Source organism: Mustela lutreola, chromosome 17 (genome assembly GCF_030435805.1).
Source record: "Mustela lutreola isolate mMusLut2 chromosome 17, mMusLut2.pri, whole genome shotgun sequence".
Taxonomy (NCBI): Eukaryota; Metazoa; Chordata; class Mammalia; order Carnivora; family Mustelidae; genus Mustela; species Mustela lutreola.
Window position 1 is genome coordinate 12160945 of NC_081306.1, and position 11274 is coordinate 12172218.

The window sequence follows — 11274 nt, forward strand, 5'->3', positions numbered from 1 at the left end:
GTCTGAGGGACGCTGCCGTTTGAGGTCTCAAGAAGAAAAGACTCACCCTCCTAGTGCCTCTTGAGTTTGGGGCTTGTCCAGAAAGGCAGGCAGCTCCTCCCAGGGCCTGAGGGCAGAGGTTACATCCCTTAGCGGCTGGGCCTGCAAGCTGAGCGGTCCCTGTGCCAGGCCCTGCTGATTCACAGCTTGTGCATGTGGATGAAAACACTGCAGCGGGTCCTCTGCACCACCCCCCAACCAGGCAGGGCCACCGGAAGCTTCTCCCCCGCCTCCGGTGGGACCTGAAGTGGAGGCTTCTTGGCTTCCAGCTGATTTCTCCTGACCCTGCTTCTTCTTCCCCATAACAGCCCAGGGGACAGACAGCTGCTCACTGAGCCATGATTCTGATGTGAGCCCTTTGGGCCTCCCTGAGCCCAGGTTCTTCGTCCGAAAGATCAGGAAGATGCCACCTGCTGCCCGAGAGTGTTAGCAGAGCCCGTGCAGCTGGACGTGGGCCCCAGGCGGCTGGCGGGGGAGTCCCTGCTTCCTGCTCCATATTCAGCCTCTGCCGAGGGAATGGCCCAGAAAGTGGGGTCACAGCATAGAGCCAGGCCTGGCACCGGGCACAGTGTGCCCACAAACCGTGGATAGCACGGGAATGGCCTTGTGGGATGCAAGTGTACCAGAGGCATATCCTTCAGACATGGTACTTTCTTGCTTCTGAGATGTATTTCTTTCCCCTCAGATGAGAATAATTTCCAAAATCTGGACGCCTTCCAAAGAGCATGCCTGTTTAAGAGACATGGACATAACGCATTTATTGGCGCCCGCTGACGGCCGGTCGCTTGAGGGGCCCTGGGGATGTAGCAGGAAGGAGACAGCTGAAGCCCCGGGCTTTGTGGAGCTCTCGTCCAAGTCTGCCAGGGGAGACCAGAGAAAGGGACACATTAACAAGATCATGTCAGGGAGCCGTGGGTTCCAGAAGAAAATGAAGTAATGCAAAGGGTTGGAGAATCACCGGGAAGGCATCTTGGGGAGGCCTGCCCTGGAGAGTTTGGGAAGGAAGGTGACTCTGGAACTGAGGCCTGAAGGGGAGAATTGAGGCAGGGTTCAGAGGGGTTAATCCTACTTGGAGAGGGACTGGAATGGGAGCAGCAGGGGAAGTGGAAAGGGCGAGGGAGGAAATGTCTGAGAAGGAGCTGGTCTTGGGACAAAGTGGAAACTGGCTTCCTGGGCTGAGGGAGCTGCTTGGGCCAAGACCCTGAGATATGGAAGAGTCTGTGATATTGGCCTGACTGGGTGGCTTGAAGCCAGTGAAGGTGTCACTTTATAAGGGAGTATGGTTGGGGTCTCCTGGGAGATGTGTGTCCCCCATCCACATACAGCCCCAACTCAAGTCATGGAAAGATCTGCTACGAAAGCCTTCCAGGTGAAGGGAATGGCACGTGCAAAGGTCCTGAGGCAGGAGGGAGTTTGGCACATTCAGGAGCTGAAATGTTCATGAGGCTGCTGTGGAGTGAGATGAAGGAGGGGGCGGAATTCAGAGAGGCTGCCGGGGGGGCTGCATCATGTTCGACTTGCCTCAGGGATGAGTTGGGATTTGAACTACTGTGCATATGTTTGTTGTCTCTCTGGATGCTTTGATCGGATCAGCAGCGGCTTAGGATAGAGGAAAGCAGTTAATTGAGCCCTGTGTGTGCTGCATGACTTGAAAAGAGGCTCTCCGGGGCCCCAGGGAACTGAGTCCCCTCACCCTGGGGAGTTCTGGGATGCTTTTCTGAGGGGTGGGGGCGGGGTGCTGGGAACCCCTGGCTGTATCCTGGCGCTGGTGTTCGCAGTCCTGATTCCCTGAGGGGAGCAGCCTTGCAAGGTGACCAGAGGCGGGTCCACGAGGCTTCCACTTCATCTGAGGCCAGGGCAGAGCAGGTTATGGGCAAGTTTCATGCGGCTCGTACAGCACCTAGATTTCTCTCTGTAATTTTGGAATTGCAATGTTTAGAAATGAAGGTTAAAAAATAATCTAGGTTTCTGACTTGCTGGCACAACAGAAAACTCTGGCAGCCCTGGACCCCCGTTCCCGCACACCAAACCCCAGCAGGAGCTGAGTGACGGCTGCCCGGGGCTGGGGGCACCTGCCCTCCTGCACTCCTGGATCTCTGACCAGATCCCTAAGGGCATAGGAGTCTACGCTTCCAGCGGGGGGGGCAATGAGAGGCTGTGTTGTGGGAGGGGGCCGTTGAGGCTGGGGTAGGGCTTGGAGGGGACAAGATGTGCCGGGAGCCCAGGGTGTCATGGTCACCCCACCGGCGGGTGCTGGCAAGCCTTGGCTGCCGGCGGTGGGTGTGGGCCGGAAGGACAGCACCTGCCAGCCTCCGGCCCAGACCGGTCTTTCTGGATTTCTCATGCTGACGGGTCCGTGGGTTTGTCTCTTTCTCCCAGTCGTCTCCATCCCTGTCCCATCACCCCCCTCCAGCTGACCTTTCATCCCGCAAGGAACCTCTTCACTGTCTGGATCGGACTCCCCATTAACTGCCCCATAAAGCTGGCCAGGAGGTTGTCATCAGCAATAATTGAAGGCTTTTCACGCCACCCGGGGCTCCCTTGGCCCTGGGGCCTTCCTTCAGGACGCGTGGGTGATCGTCCCCATGGCCTCTCCTTACGTTGGCCTGCTGCCTACGTGCACCCGGCTTCCTTAGTCATGAACGACTGACAGAGGTGCTCCGTGACTCAGTGCCCCGGGCCGACAGTGCCCGTGAACCCGGAGGGCCTCAGGGCTTTTCAGCAGGAGACTGTAGGGCCTATGATGGAATTTCCAAGCAGGCATCAGCCCCTGCACCCCTGCAGAGGGGGGACAGAGGGAGGGGGGAAGCGCGCCTTCCCCAGCATAGGTGGGTCTCACCCTGAGCGCCGACAGTCTTGTCCCCACCGGCCTCAGGGCTGGAGAAGTCCCTTCTAGATGCTTCTAGCTGTGCATCTCTTCCTTGCACACCGCCCTCTTGTTCTTGTGTGCTGTGGCCTTCTTTTCTTCTTTGTGAGGAAGAAATGCATCAGGAGGGAAGGAGAGTCCTGGATGGCTCGGGGGCGTTAGGGGCACTGGCCGAGTCTCCAAATACCTGGGTGGTCCCGCCTAGCCCCATTGTACAGAGGGGCAAGTAGAGGCTTGAGAGCCTGGTGATGAGGGACGGGCACTGTTTCTGAGCTTGGCAGCCAGGAGCACCCCCCCTTGGCTTTGAAGGCCCACTGCCACCCACCTTCCGGCTCCTCTGTGACATGTGACATGGAGAAGCCAGTCACTGTGGTGGGCCAGGCTGGGGACCCCCTGTCTGTGCCCCTCCACCCCAGCTTGCCAAATCTGACCCTTCCTAGTAGGAGCTGCGTTCTTTGGCCTGGTCTGGGAACTGGCCGGTGGGGCCTGGCCTCACTTTTCCAGCTCCGGCTGAGCGTGGGCAGGTCCTCGGATGGGAACAGAGAGACGTTTTCTCTCCCTCCCAGCACCTGCTTCAGTGGCGAACATGCCATAAAACTTAAAATCGTCATCATAACGTCGACGGAGGGCCTTGAACTTACCTGCACATCTGGATCCTTGAGCTTACCTGCGCGTGTCCCTGTGACCTTGGGCAAGTTTCTCAAGCTCTCTGGGACTTGGTTTCTCATTGGGCAGATGGGTTGGTGATGGTGCCCCACAGTGAAGTCCTCAGGGCCGTGCCCGGTTAGTGCATGGCTGGGGCCACCTCGCTTGACCTTCACCAGGACACTACCATGCGTGCCATCGCTGGACCCGTGAAGTTCAGAGCAAGAAGTGGCCTCCCTCAAGGTCAAGGCATCACTTAAAAGTCTCCTGAAGTCATAATGCCGTTGAAGAGATGAGGTGGGGTAGACAGTCACGGCCGCGCCCATCCCCCAGGCACACTGAGGGACCACGCCCCTCTCCAGCCTTCCCCAAGCCCCAAGACCCTGGGACCCCCTGGGGAAACTGTGCTGTGGATCCAACCTCTTCTTGGGAGTCTCCCCCGCAACACACCCCATTAGGAGCCATCTCCACCCCCCATCCCAGTTTCCAGAAAGTTCTGTCTCTCCAGGAGTTCCAAACAGACCGGGACCCCTTCTGGCCCTGCCCTGCCCTCCAGATGGCCTGACAAACGTGTGACCTGGCGTGGCCAAATTCCACAATGGTGGTTAAGCGTTATTTATTTCCTTTGGTGAGCATGTATACACACAGCCGGCTGGCCGAGCTCCCGGGCTGCAGCCGGACCGTGAGTCAGTGCCCCTTGTTCTCGCCTGCGCCCGGCCGTGGGGGCAGACGTAGACCCCGCCCATGCATATCAGCATTTTTCCTTTACCATCTTTACTATGGAAAGCTTCAAAAATGCCAGGAAGTCAGGAAGACCAGACAGTGATTCCGCTTCCCCGCCCTGCAGCGTCCTCACTGGCAAGGCTGAGCCGTCTCTCCCCACCTTCTGGGTTCCCTCTCTTGCTCTCTCCCGCACTGGGCTAGAGTATTTGAAAGCAAATTGCAGACATCACACCATGTGTGTCATTTTTTAAAAATGTAATTTGGAAATAATTATAGAGTCACAGGGAATTGCAAAGAGAATGCAGCGTGGTCCCATGGACCACCCTTCACCCAGCTTCTGCCCATGGTCCCACCTCCCGTGATTACGCCCTGATATCAGAACTGCGAGTCGACATTGGTAAGAGGCACGCATGTGTGTGTGTGTGTGTGTGTGTGTGTGTGTGTGTGGCTGGCATTTTGTCCCGTGTGTAGATTCAGGGCACCCCCACCGTGGTCAGGAACAGAGCTACTCTCTCCCTGTAAAGATCACCTATGGTGTCCCACCTGCCGCCCTGTCCCCCTGTCGCCTTGTCCCCGAGCCGCTGGCAGTGGTGTCTGGACTCCTTGCTCTAATTTTGTCCTAGCAGAATGTTTTATAAATCCTATAGCCTGTCTCCAGGAGGCTGGCTTTTCTGCACACAGCGTCATGCCCATGAGAGCCAACGGGGTTGTTCTGTGGATTAGCAGTTTCCTGCTTTTTTTTTTTTTTTTTTTTTAAGATTTTATTTATTTATTTGACAGAGAGGGATCACAAGTAGGCAGAGAGGCAGGCAGAGAGAGAGGAGGAAGCAGGCTCCCTGCCGAGCAGTGAGTCGGATGCGGGACTCGATCCCAGGACCCTGAGATCATGACCTGAGCCGAAGGCAGCGGCCTCAACCCACTGAGCCACCCAGGCGCCCCAGTTTCCTGCTTTTTAGGGCTGGGTAGTAACCCCCGACAGGGACATACCACGGTCTGCTTAACCGGTCGTCTGTTGTTGGGGGGCGGGGGGTGCGGGAGCGTCGGCTGCTTCTAGGTCTTGGCTGTCCACGACGGACTTTTGTGTGGACACGAGTTTTCATTTATCTGGGGTCAGTGCCCACTCAGGATAAATGTCTGCATTTATGTTCAGTGCTTAAGACAAGGACCAGCTCTTTTCTGGAGTGGCCGTACGGGCTTATGGTTTGAAAGGGAAGCATCTAGCAGGAGTTCAGCCGGGCCGGCGGGGGCAGATTCTGAGCAGCCTGCCCTCGCCTCACGACTGTTGAGCCCCTCCCAGGGAGCCTCCGGGTTCAAGCCCAGCCCCCTCCAGCTCCAAAGCCCGTGGCCTTGACACCCTTCCTTGTCAGGGCAGAGGAGGCAGAAATCGGTGCTGAATGTCGGAGGCGAGCAGGGAGCAGACCAGAGGAGTCGGGGAGGAGGGGCCGGGGTGGGAGCCTCCGGGGAGAGGAGGGGTGGCAGGGTCTGCCCCAGGACTTTAGCAGTCAACCCCTCCCTCTCTCCATCCCCGATGGATGGAGCCGGTGTTCTGTTGTTAGCTCGGTCATCTTGGCCCTGGGGCCTGACTGTGGGATTTAACGTGATGGGCATGGCCGTTCTTATCACCACTCGAGAGACACACACGATCTGAGGCTTCCCAGTTCCCACGTGGTCCGGGGGATGCTTGGGGGGGGGACCCTAGAAGTCTCTGCCTGGCCTGATGTCTTCCAGGCCTGCCCATCTCTCCAGCCAGCCTCTTCTTACCCGACTGTGAGCTGTGTGAGTCCGGGTGGGTGACTTAGGCTCTCTGAGCCTTCTTGTCCCCTCTGTGCTGGGGCATGAGTCTTCCCCAACGTGGGCAGGCCTGGCCAACCACCCAGATTCCCAACCTGAAAACCACTTCGTGGCCAGAAAGCGGATGAGGGGACCGGTAGCCGAGGCCCCCGCCCTGGGGTCCCAGCCCTCGCCCCAGGCCCAGTACCAGGTATGACCCTGGGCAAGTCCCTTCGGCTCAGGCCCCTTTCCCCACGTAGGAAAGGTGGTTCTCAGGATGGGATTCACAGAGTTGACTCCTCTGACAGCTCTTTTTGCATGTGATACCTTACATAAATATGGAGCTTATCCGTTCTTTGGAGCTACATGTTGGAAGCTCTGTATTTTTCTTTTTTGCTCCTGCATCTCTTCTGTGACTCTGATTTTGTTTTTTAATACCAAGGTGGGGGGTTGTATTTCTGGTCTGCTCCCAGGGCCTGTGTGGCTGCAGGAATGGGGACCAGAAGGCCCTCCTCTGGTCTGGTGTGTTCTTCACCCTCAAGGGACCCACAGCCCAGGGGGAGTCGGGAGTGAGTGGACCATCACCAAATAGGGTGGTCTGTGCATCCCGGGAGGGATGCCGTGGTCACTGGGGGAGCTGGTCCCAGCCTGGTTAGAGAGAGGAGGGCCCCTCGGGGGTCTTCTGTGAGATAGGAAAGCCCCAGAAGAGTCCAAAAAAGGACCGAGCGGGAGTTGGGCAGTTGGGGGGTGGAGAAAGTTGGGGGGTGGCAGTTGGGGGGTGGTCTAGGCAGAAGCAGCAGCGCACACCAAGCCTGGGAGGGTGTGGGCACAGTGTCCACGTGTCCCCGAGGTGTGAGTTGCCCAAATCACTCTTCACAGTGGGCGGCCAGCCGGGTGCTGTGGCTTACCTTAAGATTGGGCTGTTGCCATCACACCTGCTGTGCAGCTCGGACCTGCAAAGTCTCCTTCTCTGTCCTTAAAGATTTACAGTGTCATCCGTTTGTCTGTCGGTCTGTACCTCCATCTGTCCCTCATTCATCAGCCAGCCAGCCATCCATCCATTCATCTGTTCATCCGTCTGTATGTCACTCACCCATTCTTGACTTCATGCATGTGTCTACTCCTCTGTCCGTCCATCCAACCCTCACTAATCCATTCCCCGTCCATTCATCCATCCATGTCTCTGTCCTTCTGTCCATCCGCTCGACCAGCCAGCCATACTTCAGCCCAGCCGGGCAGTCAGCCATCCGCAAGGTATTTACTGAGTGCTGACGCTGCTCTCGGCCCTGCTGGGCGCAGCCTTCCCTGGGGAGGCACAGGGATGAGCAGACGTGGGCTGAGCTTTGCTCTACTCCACTGGGGCCCTGCCCAAGACGGGCACAGACTTGCCGCTGGAGTGCCTCCCTCTCCGGGCTGCCCGATCTTGTTAGCAGGGAGGCGGCCCTTGCCTCTCCGCTTGGGAAACCAGCCCTGACAATCTGTTCTTGGGAGCGTTGCCTCCCTAGACAGAGGGAGAGGAGATCGCAGACCACACATGGCTGTGTACTCCCCAGGACCAGGGCTTCCCCTCCACCTCTGCCAAGTACGCCACCCTTTACTGCCTTTCTAGGGATATGAACCCGGGGCAAACTTGAACCCTAAACACACTACAGATGATGTGTTCAGCTCTGTGTTCCCACCCCAGGCCTTTGGGTTTCCAGACAAAACTCCAAATGTTCATGGTGCCCATTGAGCATTTTATAGTCCATCCTATCTGGTCCCAGAGCCTGACAGTGACCTTGTGACTTAGGTAACTTAAAACAAGTCCCCACTGGTGGTACTTGGGAAAACTTGAAGCCCTAACCTCACCGTGGACCCTGTAGTAAGAGGGCAGGGTGTGTCTAACACAGAGTTCTTAGCAGAGTGTGCGAGAGGGCCGAGGGACGCTCCCATAATGCCAAGAGGTGGCCTGATGGGGTGGGGGGGTGAGATGTAGGAGACATTTAGAAGGGGTACCGGGGACCCAGGGCCAGTGGAAGATGAAGGAGGGGGTGTCCTCTCTGGTAGCTAGGGAAGCTAGCTGAGTGTCCTGGAAGCCCCTCCCTCAAACACCGTGAGGAGAAGTCACAAGATCTCTAGGGTTACAAGGGTACATGATGTAGGGGGCAGGAAAGAGTTTAGATCTGGAGGGTGAAGATGAGCAGGGTGCAGGTCAAGGGAGAATGGGGGCATCTGTGGCAGATGGCACAGCACGTACTAAGGCCCTGTGGCAGCCAACAGAACGGAGAAGGGACCAAAGATGGCCCACGCGGCTGGACAGGAAGCAAGGTATAAAATGAAGTTGGAGGGTGCAGGAGCCAGGCCATGGGGACACTGAGGAGCCACCGAAGGGCTTTTGGTGGGGACATCATCCAAGATGTCCGCACCGGACAGCCAGCTGCAGGTGACGTTCTTAGATTGTCAGTCCAGGAGCTGGAGCAGGTGCTCAGGTGAGAAGTGGTGAACTCCTAGGACTTTCATAACCAGAAACAATATCAAACCCCATACGTGTTCGTCTCCTTAGGCTGCCATGACAAATTGACCAAAGCAGCAGGGCTTCAAACAATGGAAATTGATTCTCGCAGAACTCTGCAGGCTCAGAGTCTGACATCAAAGTGTTGGCAGGGCCTGTGCTCCCCTCTGAAGACTCGAGGAAGAAGCCCTTCTTGTCTCTTCTAGCTTCTGGAGTTTGCAACAATCCTTAAAAACCCGATTTCCAAATAAGGTGCCCAGAGTCAGGACGGCAGCATTGCTTTCTGGGGAACATAATTCAAGCCACAACACCATAGGATCCTGATTTTGTTTAGAAAACTCATGCATAGTCATGGTGTGTCTCTCCATCTGGATGCTTGTTACAGGGGAGGTGGTGCTCTGAAAATTCGGAAAGCTCTACGTTTCTGAACCGTGTTCTTTTCTGCACATGTGTTCTACTCCCATGAACGTATTATCACGTATGCACGTGGTGAAAACAGACTGGCAGCTGCTGTCCCATGACGTTAGCAGAGGCTCCCGCTGGGTGGTGGGTTTATGGATCCATTTCATTTTCTCCCCATATGTTCCAACTTTCCTGCCATAGGCATGCATTACTTTGATCAAATAATAAATCGGTGCCTATCATAAAAGAAGAGCTGGGATATTCTGTCCGCTCACTCACCAAGCCTTCCTGGTCCCCAGAGCTATTGCAGCAGGAGGTGGGTGTCTGGATGGGAATTTGATCTGCCTTAAGATTGTGCTCCAAATAAATATTTGTAGCCCCATTACCCAGCCCCTTCAAATGTCCTGCTAATGATCTATGGCCATGATGATCCAAACATACTTTCTGTGGAGCGTGGGGCTTGGTGATTACCTCACCTGTGTCCTCTTTTGGAGGATGGAGAATGAGGGTAATAATAGAACTGACCTCATGGGTGGCTGGAGGCTTCACCCGGATAATGCATGTGAAACCCTTTGCACGGGGTCCTGGCCCAGGGACGAGCTGCCACGAATGCCCTCCTGATTAGAAAGTGCCCAAGGTATGGGTCAGGCAGCTCGGTGTCTTGTTTAACAGTTCAGCTCATCAGGGAAAGTCCAGTCAATGACGCCTTGCCCCATTGCATGGTGTGCCTGGGTGGGGGACGCACAGGATGGTGAAGGCTTCCCTTTCCGGGCATGTTTTCCCATTTGGCTCATTTTTAACACAACCTGGCACTCGCCCCCTCTGTCTTGCTGTCCTGTGTGTGTCTCTGTCTTGTCTCCTGTGTGCTGTCTCATCGTGTGCGTTTAAGGCCACGTGCTAGCATGACAGTTAAGCCATCACGGGAAAATTTAGAGGAAGCAGGTGGGGTGAGCTGCGGAGCTGCGGAACTGCTGAGATGGTGAGATGGTGGCGGGACTAGGGGAGCCAGTCAGCGCGGGGAGGCGGTCTTTCGCCCTCCAGGCCCCACCCCTGGCCTGGCTCCGCCCCCAGACCCCGCCCCCAGGAGGCGGTACTTCTCCAGCTCTCCGCTCCCCCGCCCTGGGTTTTGGCTCCCCAGGGTTTTGGGGTTGGGACTTTGGAACTTGGTCTTTTGGCAGTATCTGTCCGAATTACAAATGCAGAAACCCTCTGTCCCAGCTGGGCTGCAGCCCAGCAGCAGTCCTAGAGATAAACGGAGACTTGTGGGACCTTATTTTTGTGCAAGGTTATCCTTCGCAACATTGTTTCTAAAAGCGAAGGAGTGAAAACAGCCTAAACCCCCATGAGCAGGAGCTGATTAAAGAAACTGGCACCGTCCGTATAATGGGAATACTTTACTCTGCAGCCCTCAGCAACAGGGAGGAACCGTCTCTGAGCTTTATTAGCTGAGTAAAGCAAGGTTCAAACAGCGTATAGTATATACCTCTTTGCATCATTAGCTTCTCTGCAGTTACCACTGAATGGCTAAGTGTTACCTATGGAGGTGGGGGTCGAGCAGAGGAGCTGGGAAGGAGAGGGAATGCAGATTCGTTCATTGCCCTTTTTCTTTATTTTTTTTCCTTTTGGACCCAGGGGAACTTAGCACTTTTCAGAATTTCAAAGTCAGTAAAAATGAAACATCTTTAAAGCAAAGCATGTTTTAGAGCAGCAGCTTCCGTGTGTCACGTTGAGTCTCACTTCAGCCTCTTATGGCTGTGTGACCTCAGGGAAGTGACTCAACGTCTCTGTTTCATTTCCTCCATCGATGAGAACAGGGGTAATAATAGCTCTAACCTTGGGCTGTTGGGAGGATTCTGTGGGATCACCTGTGCCCAGAGCCTGACATGAAGCAGGCAAGCAACAAGAGTGTCATTGGGCTTCCGGAAAGCCCACTAGTTTGGATGAGGAGCCAGGTGGCGGCATGTGAACCCCAGAGCCGATGTGAGCCCTTGCTCTTCTGTCAGTCTCGTGCCTGTCTTCTCTCTGCTGTGGGGGCCCTGGCATGATGGAAGCTGCTCATTAAATGCAGTGGAGTCTTGCCCCCCCCCTCCTCCCCACTCCCCACTCCCCACTGCCTCCCCACCCCTGCCCCAGCCTGTGGCTTAGGCGGGCAGCAAGGGGAGCTCTCCTAGGCTTGAGTCCTGAGTGCACATCAGTTGGGAGCTGGGGCTGGGTGGGTAGAGGGTTGCCTTGAAATGCATGAGCCTCACTTAGATCCCGGGCATTACGTATGAGGCCACCAAATGGTGAGCCCCCTTGGAGCCCACTCAGGCCTCCTGCACTGCCTGAAACTTTGGCT

At 56.0% G+C, this 11274-nt stretch overlaps 1 long non-coding RNA gene across 3 annotated transcripts; it reads right to left on the reverse strand.

Annotated features, from left to right (window-relative positions):
• Window positions 1-470: 470 nt before the first annotated feature.
• Window positions 471-3792, reverse strand: LOC131819615 (uncharacterized). Of its 3 annotated transcripts, none has more exons than XR_009349262.1 (3): window positions 3573-3792; window positions 1733-3003; window positions 471-896 (listed from the first exon to the last, which is right to left on the reverse strand). It is a non-coding gene; the product is annotated as an uncharacterized LOC131819615 (long non-coding RNA). The 3 variants fall into 3 exon arrangements; XR_009349260.1 differs by having other exon boundaries at window positions 1733-3006; XR_009349261.1 differs by having other exon boundaries at window positions 478-896; window positions 1733-1951; window positions 2458-3792.
• Window positions 3793-11274: the final 7482 nt, after the last annotated feature.